Source organism: Gallus gallus, chromosome 20 (genome assembly GCF_016699485.2).
Source record: "Gallus gallus isolate bGalGal1 chromosome 20, bGalGal1.mat.broiler.GRCg7b, whole genome shotgun sequence".
Taxonomy (NCBI): Eukaryota; Metazoa; Chordata; class Aves; order Galliformes; family Phasianidae; genus Gallus; species Gallus gallus.
Window position 1 is genome coordinate 13,782,232 of NC_052551.1, and position 21,857 is coordinate 13,804,088.

Consider the following 21,857-nt stretch of genomic DNA (forward strand, 5'->3'; position numbering starts at 1 on the left):
CCATAAACTATGGGTTCATTTTTTATTTTTTTTAGAAACACACATTCTACTCAAAGCAGAAAAATAAGTAAAATAGTCTTCTAAGTTATTGCTTTTTATATCTATACTTGGAAATTTTAAAGATAAAGAAAAAAGAAAGTGCCTGTGCACGTTTGCTACTGCAGACAGCAAGAAATTAGCCTCAGGGAGAAACAGTTTGTAAAAGAGCTGGGGGAAGGGAAATACACTGGGAGTGCATAAGGAACCAATGTGCGTGCACATTTGTGTTGGAGGCCCTGGAAGAAAATATTCATCACCATGGCTCCTAGAGGCTCCAGCACAGCAAAGCACCTTTCCTGCAACGCAGCCATTACACAGGCAGAACTTCCTGCCAGCCACAGAAAATGGCCCAGCCAGAATGGGATGGAAACCTGCAGATAGAATATCTCCCCACTCTGTGAAATGTGCAGTTCTTTAAAGCTGATTTCTAATCCTCACTGAAGAAGTCCTAACCCATTATAGCCTCGAAAACTGGGGGCAATCAATGTCTTATCCTAAAAGTCAGGCCTACGACTTAGAGGATTCTAAGACATGATGGTAAGCATTGTTTCTGTTTTGGCCAAAATTGTATTTCATCTGACATTCAGGGTAATGAATGCAATATTCCTAGTAATACTCCTAAAGAGCATCAAGCATTGTAGTTATATGAGCAAAAAGGAATTTGCTATGGCATGAGGTCATCAAGGAATAAACTTTTCCAAAGCTACATATCATGAGGTTTTGATTAGCTATTGCCAAGAAAAACAAAACCAAATCAGATCTGCATTTGTGCCTTTTTAAAACTGTCACGCTTTAAGTGGGTGCCTGTAAGGAAAACATCCAATGGGTACTCAGGTGCACAGCACCTGCCATTAGTATGCCAGAGCCAGTGAGGAGCAGCAGCAGGGCAGTGGCTACTGTTCTGATCTAGATGAGCAAATTCCAAAGCAGGCTCCTCTGCAGAATTGGGGAGAGAAGTACGTGTGGTGATGGTTCATGAGATGGAAATCTATTGATTGGAAAATGGACAGAACCTTTTCACAAATGTCACTGCACAGCAGCTGTGCATGAACACTGGCTTCTGTGTATACCCCCAGTTATAATGTTAAAGTCAAGTGTGTGAAACTTGAACTCTTTACTTCTGGCTAAATAGCCATGCCATCCATTTCCTAGTTCCAGGCCCCAGAACCATTTTGCCTTCACAAAAACCACACTGCAGTAGGATTCTTTGGATGTCTGCTTACTTTGGGTGCACTGCTAACAATAACTACTGAGATTTGGTGCAAGAAAAACTTTATTCAGTTGGTGGGTTCCTATTTCTGATGTCTGGAATTTATCAAAAACAGTACAAAAAAATAATTATAGTCGTAACCAAAGTAAACAAATGTTGGCCTATGATGCACATGACTAAAAAAGGACACCAGCAGAATTTATTCATGCCACTAATACTTGAACACATGGCATTCTTTATAGGGTGAATTTCCCCGACTTATTCCCAGATCCTTCATACTTAAACCTCAAGCCTTTTTACTTCCATACCAGATCGATCTTTCCTCTCCACGCAGGAGACCAGGTGTTTCTTAAATTCACCCAGCATTTCCAACACTTCAATCATTTTCACATTAACGAAACACATATGTTTAGGTATTACGGTCTTTATACTAAAAGCAGTGTTGCACAGATTTTATTAGTATCTTCCATAATTTTGCATGTTGAAACTGTTGATCTATGTGGGACAGTTTTGAGTCTAGAAAACACAAAGATGCGTACATCTCCTGTTAAAATATTCAAGCTTGTATTTATAAATTGGACTGAGATCACCCCCTTCACAGCTACTCATTTGAAAGCTACTTCAAGACCACATACATTAAATGGAAGGCTCAAAGGGAGAACAGCTTGCATTAGGACAGCTGCAGTGATTTTCAGCCCTCACTGACATCTTTCTCTCTTCCTTTCAGTCCTTCCACACTGCAGCAGCAACTGCTAAACTGCCCTGATGAATGGCCCCGAGCGTGAAAGAAAACCCCCACCAGCACAATGGTAGCTGCTCTTCCTTTTGCCTACCGTTCATCTGGTGTTTACTCAGCACATGCTTCGTGCCCAGATCTACTGTCAATCACTCTCTCTGAGATGTAGCACTGCTTCCAGTAAAGCCATCCAGATCTTGCTATAAATTACCAATTTCTTTTAGAGAAGAGTGCTTTTAAACAGAAAATCATTTCAGATGTCTATTTTTTTGTTGTATGCAGAATTAACCATAGGAATAAAGACAAAGTTTTTCTTTTGTCACACAGAGTGGGATTTCTACAGGCATTTCTCTGGAGAGACGCTATTACAGAAGTATGCATTATACAGCTACAGAAAGAAGTAGAGGAGCATACCATGCTGTGGAGATAATAAGCCACAGAAATATGGTACAACAAAGTTCTCAACAAGCTCACCACAACTATAGCTGGCAAGAACATAATTTCTCAGTGGATTAGAATACATTTAAGATATTTAACCCTAACATCACGCAGCCTGCTGTATGCTTCTGCATCTCAGAAATGCGGGAATGGGGAACACAGCCATTCTTTGTTTAGTAGAAGAGAATTACTTTAAAATTTTGCAAAACATTTCTATTAACACAAGGGTATGAATGGCACACCTGTAACAAAAAAAGTGGAGATGTGTGAAACCTTCAGAGAAGTGACTCAGCTGCACCTTCCACAGCATGCTGCTCCAATGGCCTGAGGGCGTTCTTGCTAGGAACACAGCTGCCAAGTTTTAGCTTTTTGTGTTTTATTGCTTTTGTTTCTGTAATCTATGGCAGCCTAGTGCAGGTTTATGAACAGGAACCCTGAAACACCTAAATAACTGTTGTTTTAGATGCACTGTTTTATACCAGTGAGTGCACACAGTCATGTTTAACAATAGATATAATGGCACAGAGCTGCATTTGGAAGACAGGAAGGCAAGTACAAAGAAAATCTGACACATATGATTGACCCAAGACCATGGGCCAGTGCAGAGCTGCAATGTGTAACATGCAAATGCTTAAATCCATAGGAGTCACTGCTTGCTGCATTCCTTACAGCAGCAGCCAAGAGAAATGCACAAAAAAAGCAGGGTGGAGAAGCATTCACCACTTACTTCTCTAGCACCAGCTAATATCTTTTCTGTAACTAATTCACTTTAACTCTGCACATCTCTGCTTTGTAAAACATTTCTGAAACAAGATTTTTTCCTGCCATTCAAGAGTATCAAAGCCAGTAAATTGTACTGCAAAATATATTGGAAGCTGAACTAACAGAGCGACTGAAACTGAAGTCTGGAGGAGGAGCTTTTTACACCCAGAGGCTGGGTTTCTATTTTCTGGCACAGATCAAGCCAACTTACAGAAAGGCAATATTACGCAGGTCTTAATGTATGTAGCCAGAAGCTTTTGTCAGTGAAATACAATTATAGTTTAAAAGCAATTTCTATGTCAGAAAAGAGATGAGAGCACTAATGTAGGTGGCCTTCTGAAAAAAATCAAGCTTTTCCTAACTGCTCTTTTATTCTCTTATCTCTACTGAAATTCTGCAGCAGGAATTTCAGAAGTACCTACCAGCCCTCTGTTCTCTCTCTGCTTCTCAGACGCAGTTTTGAACACCTTCCAGGATTATCAGCTAGTGATGCCAGCTAGAAGGAATACTTCTGGTTTTACAAAAATGCCAGCTATCAAAAGATGTGTGAAAAAAAATGGAAGAGTTGCTGACATTCAGTTTTGTTCCATTGGAAATGATACAAGGGATTTTCTCTCTCCCACTCCCCCAAAATCCACATCCTAAAGTTTTCTAAAATATATTTCCTGTCCTTTCTCTAAGATTGCTGAACCCCATTCAGCCAGGGCACAGATAAAATCTTTGGACAAAAGATTCCATATCACAGTTTCTCTCATGCAGAGTTCAAGCTTTACGGGAGAAAGGCTTTTTTTCCACACAGCTGCAAACTTCACAGGAGAAAGTGATTTCCTCAGTTCTGTTCCCTCAGGAGGAGTTATGTTCTTACAACCTGTCACACTTACACAGTCATATTGTAATTTATATTTAGTAAAAGGTCATTTCTTTTCAGACCACCCCTGGCTATTCCTAACACAGAGTGCATCTAATTACTCACTTTTCTCCCACAGATTTGACACTTCTCGCAGTGCTCCCCTGCACTGGAAGTCTGTATGAAACAACTTGAATACCCAAACACATTTAAAGATTTAGAAAAACCAACATCCTGCAGCATCTTGAAATATAATGGCAAAACAGTGAGAATGAGTTTTCTCTTGTACTTGAAATAGCACACATTTAATCAAAAGAGAAAAAAAAATTATCTGCTCTCAAATACTTATACCCAGTCTGACCAAAACGGCTATGGGAAGAAGCTGCACAAATCGGATACTGTCATTTCAGAACAAATTAAATTCATCTACAAAAATGGTCAGGATGGCTCTGATTTTTAAATGGTAAAAGATGCTTCATGGGCATCCCTGCAATGGTGTCCCGCAAAACAGAGGGAAGAGGATAGATAGCTACAAAGAAACAGAGCTGGAGAGAGTATGAAAACTTCAGTAGTTGGCAGAGATCTTATTATGTTTCAGGCAACAGACAAACCTACATGAAAGTAGCTGCAGAAATTCTAACTCCACTTACATCCTTAAATAACTCAGTTCTTCCTCCACACTTCTAGAAGTGAACAATTCCTTACCAACACAGAGCACTGTCAACCAGAGGCAGAATTTACACTGAGAGCCACAGAGTAAAATTTGTTAATAAGCAGCTGTGCTGCATCATTCATTCAAAGGTCGATGTAGCCAAACAATCCTGCTTAAGTGACGACCAATTGAACAGACTGACGAAGGAAAGCTTTGAAGGGTAATTACACCAACTTATTCCCAACAGACTGAAGAATTAGCATATATATATGTATATATATACATACATCTATATATGTACATATACAAAACATCTCAATTGTTGGAGTACTATCTATGAATTTGTCTTACCACTTTGGGAATATAACACCCTGTGAACATAAGTGCTATAGCATTTTAGTACATCTCGTTAAGTACCTCTCTTTTTTTGTATGGTGAACTTGCCTGCTGGTAATTTCTTAGGAAGGCTGTAGTTCTTGAATTATGTCAGGGAGTGAATAATCCTTCTCAATTCACCTGCACCACATCCAGAATGACTTCACAAACCAAACCTTTACCCTGCCTTGTCCTTCCTCAGGCTAAGTCTTATCTGTTCAGAGTTCTGCAGGGGCATTTTTCTCATTTGTGCTCATCCTAGTTATCTCTCTCACAGGATTTTCCCATTGCACTACACTTTGGGAAAAGGATGGGAGGAGAGAAGTACAGTATGAAGCTACACCATTCCCTGTTTATTTTTCTGTTTTGTTCACTAATATTACCATTCCAAGATGCCTGTGAGCACAAATATACAGTCATACAATATTTTAAAATTCACTTAGTAAGGACAAAAATAAGCATTAAAAAGATTATACTGTCTTCCTGCATAAATCAAGCCAGCATCTGAGTAAATAGCCTGGCCTCCTCCACTTCTTTCCTGGTATCCCAGTTATACAACATTATTTGAAAAGGCAGACAAACCTTGAAAAACTTACAGCTTTGATGCATTTCCCACACTAGATAACTGAGGTGGGCTTAACATGCTTGGAAAGTTTTAGGAAGCCAACACAGGAAAATTGAAAGAACGAAATTAAAGAAAACTATCTGCTGTTCAGTTCATTTAAGAATCTCAAATGCCTTTATAAGCTACAGCAGAAATTTTAAATTGGCACAAATTGCCCTGGTTTCAGGGACATCTTTTCCCATTGCTATGAAAATCTTACCAATTTTGGCCAAGTTACACTCTTTACTGTGCATATATTAAATGAAGCTTTGTAAAGATTCACCAGAGTTTGACAGCTAAGTTATCCAAAGAGCGTATCAGTACGTACCGTGTCCTTTCCATGCCTGTTAACCAGACTGCATATTCATGATGTTCTTTACAGAGTTAAGGTATGTCCCAGACCTGCAGAAAATGAACTAGTCTTCAGCAACTGAAATTAACAGAGGTTGCTCTGACACCAAACAAAAATTTGGATTGGTTCAGCTGTTCCTACATATTTAGTGATACCTGTGTATTATTGCCTGCCCAGCGTTATGTATACCAGCATAATGCTACAGCAATTCTGAAGGGGAAAAACACAACACAACTATAATGGCCACTGCTAAATTTCATTGAAATAATCTGTTTTTTAAAAATCCCCTTTACAAACACAAACCATAGGTAGTTCTTTTGCACCACTCATAATTAATAATGAAATCTTCTGTAAAGCAACATTTGATCTAGAAAGGGTATTTACCCTTCTTCCTCATCTTCCTCATCTGCTGAAAGCAACTGTAAAAATACTCACGTTTTTAAAGATGGGATAACTGCATATCGAAACAGTTGGAAAGTGGTATTAAAAAGGCACCATGACTCTTCTTTGCTTCGGGCACTTTCTCTTCTAGGAAGGAAACACGGTGTGCAACTGTTCTAATAAACGCCTGTGGAGAGAGGAAAAACTGCTTATGAAAATTAAAAGCATCTGTGCTGAGTTTCAACATTATCCTAGGTAGGCACCAGAAGTCAAAGAAGGTTTAACAAGATTTCAGAATACACTACTACTAACAATGTAAGTAACAAGGGGCACATATTCAGAGGTAGAGTACAGACATTTGCAGCCACAGAAGAACCACTGGTCATGGTCTAAAGCTGAATTTTCTTCTTTTCTAAGGGTCCAGTTTTGTATGCTGGAGAGTGTCCATAGTGTCTAAAGGTCCAGTAACAGCTCAGCAGTGAGGTGGAAAGGTCCTCAGAAGCCACACAGGTACAGCTGCTTTTGGTGGGAGGGGCCACAGTGGGAGGAGGGAGGTGACAGCAGTGAAAGAGGTGAAAGCAGATGACTTTAGCTAAAAAAAAACACGAGTTCTGTTTCAGTTGAAATTTGAGCCGTAAGTTAAAGCCTGCTAGTAAAAAACACAGCATTTATTTGCAAAAACACAGAAGAATTTTCATGCTCTCTATTAGCAATGAAGTTGTTGGGACTTCTGGAGATTGGGGTTTTTATGTTTTTGTTTGTTTGCTTGTTCTGAGATAGAGAGACTGAACACTGCACCTTTTAGGGGTAAGGTGAGGCTTAGCAGGTAAATTAATTGCACAAAACGTATCAGTGGCAACTTCAAAACTAAAACCCAGCAGATTCTCATCCTATTTAACCTTTACACAACAGTTTCTCCCTTTCCTACTCCTGAGAATATAACTTAATTTCTCCTTTTAAAATCCCTATGGATGCTAAGCTTTTAAATTTAAAGTTCTAATTAAAATATTATCTACTGCTTAAATTACCTATTTAATCTTGTACTCTCAGGTTATTTCCATTACAGATGATAATGCTATGGAGAAAAACTGCTTTCTAGTCAATCAAGTTATTAGCTTAGTCTGATGACACAGGAAGCCTCTCAACAAAATTCTGCTGTGCCTTTCAAGGGTAACCTGTAGCCTAGCACAAAGACTGGTGCTTTCTTCATATTCCAAATTATGATGCACCTATCACTGTATTCAGGGAATGGAGTGAGGGGTCAGGAAGGGTGTTCTTCCCCTCTCTGTATTAGAAGGAGGAAAAAAAATGAATAAGGAGCTCTGTTGCTTACCATACTTTGGGGATAAGTAATTGCTTAGCTTTAACTTTCTTTCCCAGTTCTGAGATCCAACGTAAGTATAGTTAAATTGTCAAGTGCGCTATTTCTGACACTGAGGTATTCACTTCTGAAAATTAGACAGGTTTCAACTGGCTCCCACTTTTGTTCTAAATTGCCTTACCTCTGTTTCCTGCCCTTCACCTTTCTCCTCATGCTGTACGCATCCATAAATTTGAAGCATTTTGATAAATGCCAACTTTTCTTTGAAAGCAAAAATGCATTGCATTTAAAGAAAACTTGCTGAAAGCAAAGTCAGTTGCACTGTCCCTCCCACAGTTATAAACATCACCAGAGGATATTAACTCATAGAAGAGTAGAGCTTGAGGCTTAAGAGATGTCTATCTGGAATTAATGCCACAAACACTCAGTTTCTCTCACTTCCGAGTCAGTTCAAAGTGATCTGGGGCATTACACAATTTATCTCATAATGTTTTAATTACATTCTTCCCAGAGGTAAACTTGTCCTCAGTTGACACAAATGTTAACATACTGCTCACTAAATATGGTGAGGGCATCATAGTCAGTCATACTAACTTCTCTCACTCAGGAAATAAACACCAAAACACACACAGCAGAAGATGTGTGTTGATAAGGCTACCATCAGCAACCTGGATATGTCAGCACTGGATATAAGACTTAAACAATTAACGTTATATATGGTTTCACAGACACTCCTGCTTTGAGTCAAAAAAAAAAATATTTTATTAACATCAAAAACATAACTACTGCCTTTAATCCAGCATTAGAAATGGTAAAATCAACACCAATGAATTACCCAGTGATGTTCCAAAATCATAAATACTTGCATGTGCTGAACCACAGGTAAGCATCATTGATTTTAAAACAAACATAAAATCTAAGACAACATAGAGCTCTAAATTTGTGAGTGCTCCATATAAATACCTAGACAGTTAACCTATAAAGCACATAGAAAGAAGGATGTAAACTTTACAATTAACAAAACTCTAACGAATCAATTTTGGCATAGAGGCACAGACACTGTTCATTTCCCTTACCTTGTCATTAGTGAGTGGAATGCTCTCATCCAGAATCTCTGATCTATCACCTTCTAACCTGCATTAAAAAAAGAGAAGTATCTCACATGAGGATGAATCCTGAAGATAAACTCTTCATTTTTTTTTTTTTCCACATGAATATTTCAAAGCATTTCTATCACTTCTGTTCAAAAAGATATCACAAGGGCCCCTTCACAAGTGTGCTGTAGAGTCTTGGAAAAGTACTTAATTTCCAAGTAATCAATGAGACAACAAAATAACCAATAGCAGATAACACTACTTCCACATAAACCCTTCCCTCTCCTTCCCCAGATTTCCACACTCCTCCCAAGAGACCTTCCACCTTCTATTACAGAATACTGTAGAAAAAAAGGGTATTGAGGAATTTAAAATGAAAACTACTTCTACTCGATCCTCCATGCTTTGATTGCATTGGAGAACAGCTAACTCATACTTCGTGATCAATCAGTTTTTGAAAAGGATTTGACATAGCCTATGGCAAATGATCCTATTCCAGGGTAGTAAGAAGGTCACTCATCTATCAACAAGAGGTTAAACACCACTTACACCTAAATACTACAACCAAAACTGCTATCAACCAACACTAACAGCAAAACAAAGCAAGGCTGTCCTGGGTCACATTTTGATTACACCACCTCCACCATCCCGTCTTACTGGGCTCAGGACAGCAGGACTTCTCACACAGAACACAGTAATCTCATCAGCTCCTGTCACGTTTCTACGCAGTAAGTGCCTTAACCCAAGAACGATATCACCTTTTTGCTGCCTAATGCAACCAAGCCTACTTTTGGTATCCATATGTGGAGAAAAAAAATGGATAGGACGAGAGCTGGGCCATACTTTATGAGCTCTAATAAGCATCCTGAAGCTCTAGTGATGATCATGTGGCTCTTTCTTTGTCTCTCCTTCTTTCTTCTTACAAGAAGTTGTAGTTTCTAAAAGCTTAGTATGGACAATGCTACACTTATAAAATGACTTGTTGTAAGATTTTATGACCTTTTTATTACCAGAACATGCAGAGCATGTGTTTTAATAGAGCTATAAGCATTCTGTGATAGCAAATCAAAGAGACATTTCAAAGTAGTACTAACTTTCTAATGTAAACAAACCAACAGTATCTTCTGTATTATTGGTCTCAGCACTACATACACCCAGCAGTGGCACAACTGCACACATAGGCACACAATGTTATCTTCACAATATATTCTTCATTTCCAATAGAAAACGAGCACTGACAATTGGGCAGAATCCCCGTGAATGGAGTCACAGAAAAACAAACAGCTGCTAACCCCAAACCTATATCATATGGTTCACATGAAAAACAGATTGGTGGTCTAAGGTGAAGTTCATACACCAGTAAATACATCAGAGTAAAATTGGGGCCTGTACTTCCCAAAGGTAAGGTAAAAAGGGAACAAACTCAGAAAGGATGGGGGAAAAGCCATCCTGACAGCTCAGTGCTGGATAACTTCTGTAAACACAGCCACAGTTTGGGACATGTCAGAAAATGGAGATGTTGTACAGACTTGGTACAAAAACCATCAACACAACCAGGTCAAAGCAGACATGGAACAAATCTAAACCACCTTTCTTTCAGAGTAAAAGCAAGCAACCAATACAAGACAGAGAAGAGCTGATTTTTCAGCAAGCATCCTGTGATGAAAGGAAATGACATGCAAATATGATTAAATAAGAGTCATTCTGCAGCAGTCTGCAGAACCACAGCGACAGAGAAGCTCAAAAGGAGTTGAGGAAAAGAAGGAAAACGATCCTCTTGGTACAGCAGCCTCTCATAAGGCAGGGAAAGAAGGACTGGCCTGAAACCCACACTGTAAATTAACATTTGTTTCTCCCTGTGCAATTGTTTCACCTTATCTTACTGAAGACCTTGCTGAGTGCTCAGCACAAGCACCAGAGCAGAGCAGACCATGGGGAAAACAAACAAAAAAATAAAAAACACCAACAACCGAATCTATTCCTCTTAATAGGTTTTACTGTGCTAATTTGAGGAGGGGGCATGGAGCAAAGGTTCTTGCACACAAAGGTTCTAAGCGCAGATTCTTGATCTTCGGTATTTTACAAAAACTTTTTTTTTCTTTAAATAGCTAGCTATTTTAAAGATACTGTGCAAATTCTACTTGTCACAGGAACTTGTCAAATACCACACTGGCATTTGATCCTATTTGTTAACAAAGTAACATCAAAGAATCACTAGCAAAAGCAGCACTGGTAAACTGATCATCTCAGTGGTAAGAAATTAGAAATCTGAGATCCATTATGTTGCTGTTCAGTGTGCAAATCCCAGTCACAGAAAACTACACATAGCAACCTCTCTTTTTCCAAGTGATGGAGCCAGGGCTCACACCTACGGCCTCAGGGAGGAGATTCCCAAGCCAAGCCCACGAGACAAAGGTAAGCAGTTAGCAGCTGGTCTGTGGAACCATAACAAAGCTAAATTATTGGCACATTTCCCCAGGCTGAGCTCTGCAAGAAGGTTCAATGGTTTGAGAGCCACTAACTGTGGTTTTCTAAACAGGTGAGAATGCTGGAGAATCAACATATATATTTAATTAAAAAACAGAATATCAAATAGAGATTTTTATAAATACACACATCCTCTTCAAGATTCAGAAGCCAAAGAAAAGGAAGTCATGAATTTCCTCCTGTAACCAAACCAGGTTTGCTTCTCAGAGCAGCTATCGTTTCCACTCACCCTGTAAGGCATGCAAGAAGCACACCGAATTGTACCCAAAAGATACAACAGTTGCCCAAAATGAGAACAGCACACATAAGAGTCTGGTTGCTACAAAGAAGCCTTTGCCCTCTTTGTCACAGGCTCAAATTGCAGCTCAGCTCAAATCACAAGTTGATGATCACACATGGGGGCCCGCGAAGCCACTTAAAAGGCACTGATTTATTTAGCGCCCTAAGAGAAAATGTTAAACACCTGGCAGTCATATTCTTCCAGCACAACCTTCTCATTCCAAGATACCTCCTCCATGACAAGCATGAGGCAAGAGAACTGCATTAACACCATCACTGTAACTTACTGACTGTACAGGTGTCCATTTTAAGTGCTGTGCCTAAACAGGGATAACAGCCTGACTCCAGAAATAGCGTTTTGCCTTCCTTAGCAGTGAAGAGCCAGATTTCTCCTATTCCAGTACTCAAACCAATGCATCCAGATTACTTTTAACTGAAAAACAGCAGCACGCCCAGAGAAAAGCCAAATCCCTTAATGTTGAGTACTTTACTAAATGCTCAGTTGCAATAAGCAAGGTTTTCCTTACCAAATGTTGGCATAGACAAAAGACTAAATTATTGCTATGCACAGCAGCTGGGATCAATTCAAACACTGCGTTGTATTAATCAGATTCCCCAATACTACTTGGTATGCTGCTGAAAGGAATCTGACATTGTAGATAGAAAGGCAAAAAATCAGCACACCTACAGCAGTGCTTTGATGTGCCAGACAAGGCCAATGATCTGCATACTAGATAACTGTTCTCAGCCTGCAGGTTGTGGCAAGATGTTATAATAGGCGAAGCAAAGAGTGGACTGAAACTAGGCTAATATTTTCTGTAGAAGAGGTTGGCAACAGAAGTTGAAGTCAACTCACAGCAGGTAAAAAGCTCTCTGGGTCCCTGTGAACGAGCTAACCATCTTCCATATATTGTAGCCAACAATACCTGATTGATGGGAAAAAAAGCATAAAGGGACACACAAAAATTTAGCCTAAGCTATAGAACAGAAAAATTGAGTTAATGAACTTAACAGCAAATCAGATGGTATGTAATCAACAGTGAAGAGCCACGCATCCAAACCACTTACTTGAGCAGCTGATGTCAGAGCACTGGAGCAGTCACCGCCTTGCAGGAATGAAGTTAGAAGATTTCTGGCTATGAAACTTGTCTCCCGTATTCTGTATTTTCCAGAGACTGGAGGGCAGAACCGTGCCTGCCCCGTGAACAGCAGACAACGGGCAGAAATGGCAGCAGCCAACACCTACGGAACATCAACCAGAACGGCTCCTAGACAAAAAGGTTCTGAGGAAATGTTTCGCTTCTTGCTCTTTGAAATGAATTGGATGCTTCATGGCAATTAGCAATCGCCGGAGCTGACAGCAACACGCACATTGCATGAGGTAGAGAAGGGAGAGAAGAACGATGTGGTGAGCGATAACACGGGGAAATGCAGACGTTACGTTCGTTGTTTGGACGCGAGCACCAAAGCCAAGCAACCTTCAGACAGAGCCGCTTCCCGCCCGGGGTCGGCTCAACAGCCGCGCGCTCCTCCTGCCGCACGTGCTCTGCCGCGGGCAGTAAGGCGCTGACAACGGCTAAGGCAATCGGTGCGCTGCAAACATCACCGAGCACACCACACACAATCCTGCCATTAATTAGCGCTCCCCCATCAGTTATTCCACCTGTGCCAGGCTTTCCGACCCAGCAGCACGCAGCAGTTGGCACGGACCGACCCTGCCCTTGCGCCACGCGCACCGCCCGCCGCGCCGGTCCGGGCCGCCCAGCAGCGCCTGAGGGGCGGGACGGAGCCAAGCGGGGGGGGGTGGTGCCTCGCTGTCGCTCACTCAGCAGCGCCACCTGGTGGCCGCCGCGCCCCTCTGCAGCTCTGCCGGAGGCGGCCGCGCCGCCAAGATGGCCGCCCTGTGCGGCATCACGAGCTCGGCGGCGACATGGCCTCCGGCGCGCGCCGCGGCACCTGCCGCCTCCGCGACGCCGGCACAGCGCTCCATACGGCCCGGCAGCTCCTCGACGGCTTTTTGTACCGCCGTCACCTGCCAGGAGAAGAGCACAGAGAGCCCCGGGGCGTCAGGCCGCGAGAATGTACCCAGAGGCATCCCCGGCAGCGGGCGGTGCGGCCGGCGGTGCTGCTGCAGCGCTGCTCCACGGGCACCGCGTGCGCGTTTCTAAGGGAGGCGGCGGAAATGAGAATACTGCAGTGCCCGCATTGGGTGTAAATAACAAACAGTGACTTACAGAAGTTAGCTTGATGCTACAGCTCACGTTATTCACTCAAATGGTCGACCCTCTCCACCCCACTGCCCCAGAAGGAAACGTTTGGGGCATCAGAAGATAAACATGAGATGCACACAGGAATGGCACAACTACAACTGAACTGAAGTGTGCTGAAGAGCAAGACCAGATGACCCTTAAAGGCCCCTTTCAACTCGGTCAGTTCTGCGATTCTATGATTTTGAGGTAATTCACGCTAACGATGTGAGAGCACACAAAGTCACTGTGCTCAGCACACACCAAACACCTCCCCAGCACGCCCAGTTTTCTCTACAAAAAGACCTTTCCCCAGCAGGAGGTTTCTGACCCCAACTCGATGACACGTGGATAAGGCTGGTGCTGCACGCCCCATCGCTGCTCTGGCAGGATGTACAGCTCCAGGGTGGCTTTCCTGGTTACAGTGCGTGATGGTCACAGCTGTGAACAATGACATCACACTGAACACAGCAATTCCAGGACTGGAAAGGACAAACTGTGATATCACAAAGAAAGGGAACAAAAAATCCTTCAGCACCTGGAAGAAGTTCAGCCTGTTTTCTCTCATGTATGAGACGCAGCATGGCTGAGGACATAAACCCATTTGCTGGAATGCAGATATGAACACTGGCTGTGTTCTGAGCAGCAGGAATGTGATCCAACACGGCCCAAAAGCTGTGCAGCCATCTGGAGCAGCACTGAGCTAAGATTTGTGCGTTGGTACCAGAGGAACGGCAGCAGCTGGAGGTTCTGCATCTACTTAGTGACCACACCTGATGGCCCATTAGTGGTCTTTGTGTCTCACTGAGCTCCGTGAGAAGTCTTCAGCAGCATGAACCGTTACATTCACGATGTAATTTCACCTAGACAAGATGTTAAACCTACCCACAGAGGGCTCCCAGCCCCTCCTGGGCGTGCACATCTAGACGGAAGAAACCTCAGGACACGTCACACTGCACAGGTTTATCGAAGCAGCTATGGCAGCTATAAATCAGTGCCTGGATTTCAGTAGAGCTAACACGAGTTTACATCCCCAAACAATCTGTTCCGTGTCTGCCTGAGTAAAGATTTCTGCGTGGAAAATCTGTTGTCCTTCTGCTGCTCCTTTGCATGCTTAAAAAAAGGAACAGAATTTCTGCATCTACTTCCTCCTCAGGATGAAAGAGCACTCCACTGTTCTGCGGCACTGCACACAGGCAGCTCTGGAAAGATCACTGCTAGACAGCAGAAAAATACATTCTTCTTATGCAAGAAAAATCCCAGTCACTTCACATTGCTAAAAGACACATTTGATTTGTGAAAAAAAACATGGAAGCACTAAGCCTGATTTCTCACAGTCTTCACAAGGCAGAAAATCCTAACTGCTAGCTTTTCTGCTGAGCGTATTATAGAGCAGTGCAACCTCAGTGGTGGTGCACACATCGGATAGGCTGCAGAACAATCCTATCAAACAGACGTTTCTTGGCAGGTCTGTGCACAGCCAGCTTCGCAGGCCCAAAGCCGCTGATCCAGCCATGTGCTACTAGCAGAGCTGGCTTAAAGAGGCAGTTCAGAACCAATATAAAGCTTACAGCTTTGAAACGACTGTTTAACAGCAGCTATCACAAACTGTTACTGTAAAATGATGATAAATTCCAATAATTTAATAGAGAATGCATGAAAGAAACACCCACATAAAGAAGTTGCATTAGCTGTACAGGTTACTGTCCTGTTCTCAGCAGAATGGATCAGAGAAGTATCCTGAGTTGAAAATGATCACTAACCATTACTTTCTTTGCCAAATCAGATTAGCTCAGATGAGTTGTTTAAGTCAGTTCATTACATGGCCACGCTAAGGCAAGTACTGACAAAGCCAACAAGTAGTGAGGGGAAGAGCAAAACTGCTGGGCCTTTCCATAGCAACTTATCCTGAAGCCTCACCACTTCCAGAAGGCATTTCAGTGTTCCCCTTTATTCACTGTTGATTCTCCCACTTAAAACCATGACTTCTTTCTGTAATTTAGGGGAAAATTTTATGTAATCTAGCTTTGAAAATAGCTTTCTTTTACATACCATATACTGTAGCTGTAGTAAAATCCCTTCCTCACCACTTCCTTCTACGCCTTTGTTCCTCAACTGCAAATTTCTCCTTCTATATTCCAAGCCCTGGATAAGAGAAGCTTGTTTAACTCTTTAACACTACTTCCATTTTGTCTCAACCTCAGTATAACCTCCTATGCAACCTTGGAACAATTTGTTTGCTTTGCCCCGGGATATATATATTTATTTCAAGACTGCTCCTTTGTACAAAGACCTGGGTCTGGTGTTGTATACCATGAACCCTTCATGCCCACAGTAAATAAATACAGTGTTGTAACTTATTCATTATGGAGGAGGTGGTGGGGAGGGGGGGGAGAAGGAAAATTCAGCATCAAATTTTCTCTACAAAGTTTTCCAAAAAGCGTTCCACCACTTTCACTCAAAACATTAAGCTGCCTCTGTTAGATCTCAGAAAGTTCTCCTACCATGTCGTTAAGATGAAAAAGTAGGCACAGAAAACATTTAAAATATCCAAACCAGAGAACCACACTCCTCTTTATAACATTACAAACTCCATCAGGAAAGCACATTTCAATACTGCTGGAAATTAACAGGTTCTTTGGTATAACGTCCCCCTGTACCAGCTTCAGAGCACTGAAAAAACCCTCCAAGGGCAAAACAATCAGTGGATAAAGGGAAAGAAAAACAGAGCAGCAAATGTATTTCAAGAGTTACAGCCTTCTGTGCCAATTTACAGGATAGGTTCAAGGCAGAATAATACACCACAGTCTTGAAAACCTTCATATAGCAAAATCTGCTCGTGGACTATGCAAATACTTTGTTTTTCATTCATTATTATCATAGTTTCATTTGCAACAACTGTTAAGCAAAATTTAACAAACTAGGAATTATATACTGGAGACAACTGTTATTGCTAATTGCTTGATAATAAGAGCAAAACTAAGGCAGTGCTCTCCGTGGAAAAGAACGCAAAGTCCTCACTGTGGTTTCAGCAGCACTGTGCTACATCACAAAGCTGAGCTGGCAGTACAAGGCCCAAGGGAAGAGACGTTTAAGAACATTCCACAGAATCTGCAATTAATCCTAAAGTAGGAAAATACCCCAATTATATCATGGCTTTGAACAAGCTACCTATATAGGCAATAGTCCAGAAAGTCTGGTATTAAAACAAACATTTAATTTCAGCTGAAGATGAATAAAGGAAACAGAATGACTTGCAAGAAGCAAAGAGTGAACGTTGTTCCTCTATTCCCTGTAAGAACCAACAGGCTTAACCCATCAGTTACAAAAATACACAATCTGCCATGTAACACTACACGAGAAACCTGTTTTTGTTAATTGGCAGCCTTCTTTGTTTCTTATGTAACGTCGGTTTGAGCAGCACTTAGTAATAGCAATAGAACCCAAACAGCTGACACAATGCTGTAATGAAACTTCTTTCCGAAGTAGTTCACTTTGCAATGTCATCTGAACCAAGCTTGAAAATTCATTTATATGACTGTCAATAGCTTTAGCAATACTTGTTTCTGCACACTGGAGATGTAGAGATGAGTAATTGAGCAGGTCTGGATCCAGATGTAAGACAGAAGCTGCCGATGGTTTAACCAGAGAAATGAGGCAGATGGAGGACCGCGTTACAGCACCTCCCTGAGAGCACTGCACGGAAAAACAACACCGTGGCTCCAAACTTCAGATGTGCGAGAAAAGTGTGATGGATTGCAAAGCTCAGATAAGGGAAGATAAAATCGGGGGAGTGATGACGTAAAGGGAGAGGATAAGGAAAGCGCTGCACATGGCGCAGCTAAAGGAAAGTTTTCCCATTACTTGTATTCCTAGAGACGAGTACAAAACACATCAACGTTCTATCGCCAAAACGAAGGAAGGGGGAAAAAAAACCCTGTTTTAAGGACAGTAAGCGGAGCGTCCTTCCTCTTGACAAGAACTGCCGGCCGCCGCACGCCCAGAACCGCTGGGGGTGCCGCACCTCTTTCTGCCTCCACGGACATCCCCGCTCCTGCGGGAACCTCAGCCCACCGCGGCAGCTCAGAGCGCCCTTCGCCCTCGGGCTGCAAACCGCCCCGGGCCGCCCGGCAGCGCCGCGAGCATCGCCTCATCCCGACCGCACCGCCGCCAGAGCGGAGTCCGCAGAACAGACGGCAGAGCAGCAGCCGCGGCTACCCGCGTTCCTCAACCGGCAAATAAAGAAATAAGCCGAAGGGCACGCAAACGCTCCGCCGCCTTCAGATCCAAACCAGAAAAGCGCGGCAAGTGAGCGGAGCAGAGCCGAGGGCAGCCGCCTGAGCCCCCGCTCCGTCCCTGGCGGACCGCCGTCACGCCGGGCCCCCCCGGGGCGCTCTGAGGACCTACCTCCTACCTCCCCGCGCTGCGGAACCGACCTCCTCGGCCGTCGCCGATCTCGCACGGGGCCCCGGCCGTTCCTCCGGCCGCAGCATCGCTCCGCCGGCAGCCGCTCACCGGCCGAGTTGAAGGCAGCCCCCGCCCCACTCCGCCCCCCACTCGGGCGGCGCCGCCGGGGCTCCCACAGCCACCCTCAGCGGGACGCGCGCGCCACCCGGCGGCGGCGGGCGGGAACGGAGGCGCGGCCGCGCGGCAGCGCTCCGCCCAGTGGGGCCGGGCCGCGCTCCGGGCTGCTGCCGTACTGCGGGGCTCGTCCTTGCAGTCCGCATCTAGGACGCAGCCTGACACGCCGGAACAGCGCTCTGCAGGACAAAGGATCACGGCAGCGCTCCCAGCGGAGACAAGAACCGTCTGTTCTCAGCGCACTGGCTGTTCCCCTCCGCGCAGGCACTCGGAGCTGTTCGATCGCTAATAGCCGCTGAGGGAACCGTACGCAGAGCGGAGAACGACACCGAGAAACGCTCGTGGCCGCGCGAGGTCAGACTCACACTGTGGGCATGGGGACAGAGCGCTGCACAGTACCGCACCTGTCAGCCCGACACCGAAGCGGAAGACTTGTGCCTGCAGGCAGGGAGGGGACCAGCAGTGCGGGATGCCTGCAGACCAGATCTGGGCAAAGGAGGATAAAACATCCACATTCCCCCCCTCCTACCCAGCCCCTCGAGCATTATTCACAGTGCAGTTATTGGAAATACCATAGAAACTAATTTTGAGTGCTTGCAGAGGAGAAGACTACCACAGGAGTACGCTGTCCCACAAAGCTTTCCTCAGCTTAGGAAAGGATGGAGTTATCACTGAATAATGGCAGAACTTCAGATCTGGTCTAGCACTCCCAAGGAAACGCTGCATCTACAGCACGTGGTTTGCTGAGAAGACCAAAGGAGCCAGGCCTGAGGCGGTACCGGGTGGAACTACAGCAGGAGCAAAGAGCCTGCAGTTTCTCTCCCAGCAGTCTGAACAGCCTGAGATCCAAGCCCAGCCTGCACCATGCTGGTAACAGCACCAGACAGAACCCCACGATACAGTGGTGACAAGAAAGCTCTTACCTGAAAAACTGTACGGCATTTGCAGAAATGATCTGCTGTTGCTCCACATTATGTAGAGAAAACACATTGCACCTCTGGCCATGAGACTCCAAGCACAAGCTTTGTTTCAGTTGCAAATTCTCCAGGTCAGGGCAGAGCTCTTGCTAGATATTCGCACACCAAAGATTTGCTTTAATGAAAAGAGCAAAGGGAACAAACATTTAAGACTACCATGAATAGTCCTGTTCTCAACCATTGCTGCTGTAGACCCCAATGGTCTCTACCACGTATGTTTGAAAGGTGCATGAGGTTAAATGTCAGTGATACTTGGAAAGTGTGCTTGGGGAGCATGAAGTCCAGATCCCCATGAAACATTTCCGACTTCTGTTGCGTATCACAGATGAGCTGCTTTGTAACTAAATTACATGAGGTAGAAGGAACACCACCTGAAATATTTTTGAAAGACAAAAATAGAATTTCAACATCTAATAGAGTGCCCAGATGATATTTGCAAGTAATTTTTGGCATTCAGTTTTAGACTGCTTGTTTTTAAGTCTGCAAAAATACATCTTTTCCTCATTTCACAGCACAGGATAAAAAGCGCATGCTTAATAACGAGGTTATTACATGACTTAAGCTCCTAAGATTTGAAGTTTTGAAACTGTAAATTCACTTTATGTAACCTCATGTAGCACTCAAAGTCACAGAAATCTCTTTATACATTCAATGCTTTCTCCTCAGCATAAGACTTTAAAGTCTTTTGCTTCCTCCAGAAGATGAATCCTACTTTTTAAAAACAAACTGGGTCTGCAGCACTCGGAATAACAGCAAATAACTTGAAAAAAATATTAAACAAAACTTGAAACCCTTGGAAGAAAATGCGGTGTTTCACAACAGGAGGTAGCACAGTTACAGTCACGAGTCTGGAGAGAGGCAAGGCTTGCAAGCAGAGACAGTATCTCATTAGACTATTGGTACAGCTTAATACAATAAACAATTTTTGGCTTTTGCAAAGTTAAATATTCCTCTGTATCATGCTGGGACACTTGCATCCTTTGTTAGTGCATCTCCTATTTGCCTCCTACTGTTTAATCTTCCCTCCACTTTGTCTTGCAGCTGTGAAAAACTAGGCACTTATTTGAAGAATTTGTTCAGGCATGCCAGGTTATGATACACATCAGATTTACATGTTAGAACCACACCAATAAGGTGTTTTTTATACAAACATGAACCTCCGAATGAGAGGAGTTTGTTACCCTCTGTAGCTCCTTTCACACCATCTGTATCCATCTATCCCTTGAACTCTGTGCTTTGTTTCTGAGCACTGCCAATGTGTGCTAAAAGAACCCCATCACCAAAAACGTGAATGACAAGGTATTGCCATGTGCCTGAAGAAGGCATTCAGAAAGCATCATTGCACCAGAGAAAAAAAACATGTTCTCCTCTGGAGAGCAAACATGGGCGCAGCATCACAGAACCCAACACAAACCTTCCTCTCTGATGAAAAGCAAGGTATTTCCTTAGGTAATAAAGTACAAGTCCAAGTAGACAGGAATGTTAATTCGAAAGGCAGGAAATTATTTCTTATTAGCAACACTTCCAAATGGCTGTAACATGAAGTGCTGGTAAAATAGCACAGCATTTCCTCAAATCGCTTTGTGCCTCATGTTTCTAAACCACTTAAAAAAAAAAATAAACATACTACATAAAGTCCCCAGAGAGGAATCTGTCTCCTGTTTGAGAGGGAAAGTACACAACTGATCTATCACAGCTGCATAAGTAGTCTGAATTCTTCAATCTTGGCTATGATCTCACTTCTCCGAGAACCAGCCATACCATTTCTTGCTTCTACAGCATCCAAGGGCAACACTGCTAACATGCAATGCATATTTTTCTTCATGCTGGTACTGGAAGCATCTATGAAGCTACTTTGAAGCTGGTGATCCCTCTTCTGCAGGACCACATACAGCCCTCACAATCAGCAGAACTAACCCAGGTGAACCTAGACTAGAGGGGTGCCACAGTTAATTTCAAGATGAAAACTGTAAACGGGGCGCTTAGCACTAATCTCAGCCTTTCTCCTTCTGTTGCACCACACGTGTGTCTTAATGTGTTCCTTCTGAAAATTCAAACAAGTCTGTATCTGCAAATGTTTCATTATTGAACTGGGTTGGAAATGATCCTGAGAATTTAGTAAGTGCATTTCTCCTTTGTCTAAAGAGTTGAGGTAAAAACCTCATCTTCTGTGTAAGGTAAGAAACTTAATGCCATTCACAGGTAAAATATTTGCACCCATAAGGTCACAAAATATAGCAAATATTTAACTGACAGTGTCTGACTCCTTTCCTTCACTTTTTGCTTTTATACAAGCTGGGTACAACACTGCTGCAGAGTCCAAGTCCCACTTTGAGGCTCTTTCATAAGAAGTGCTGGCATTTTCTCTTGGATGAATTGTGACAAGGTCCATCTCCAGTTTCCTTCTTTTCTTATACAGAAAGCAAGGTGTATTTAAATGCCTGATCACACACAGAGCAAGGATGGTTACGTGAGA

At 43.1% G+C, this 21,857-nt stretch overlaps 1 long non-coding RNA gene across 15 annotated transcripts in view; it reads right to left on the reverse strand.

The window, feature by feature from the left end:
* The window catches only part of LOC121107305, a 30,454-nt gene extending 12,094 nt beyond the window's left edge, over positions 1-18,360 (reverse strand). For 2 of the 15 annotated variants that reach the window (XR_006931889.1, XR_005841166.2), the window contains exons 1-5: positions 18,231-18,360; positions 8,794-8,851; positions 6,753-6,988; positions 6,451-6,583; positions 5,992-6,065 (exon numbers count right to left, since the gene is read on the reverse strand). This is a non-coding gene — a long non-coding RNA (uncharacterized LOC121107305). Of the gene's footprint in view, positions 1-5,991; positions 6,066-6,450; positions 6,584-6,752; positions 6,989-8,793; positions 8,852-12,645; positions 13,341-13,811; positions 17,956-18,230 lie in introns of those variants that run through there. The other 13 variants (XR_006931890.1, XR_005841173.2, XR_005841177.2 and 10 more) reach the window with 11 other exon arrangements.
* Between the last annotated feature and the right edge of the window lie 3,497 nt (positions 18,361-21,857).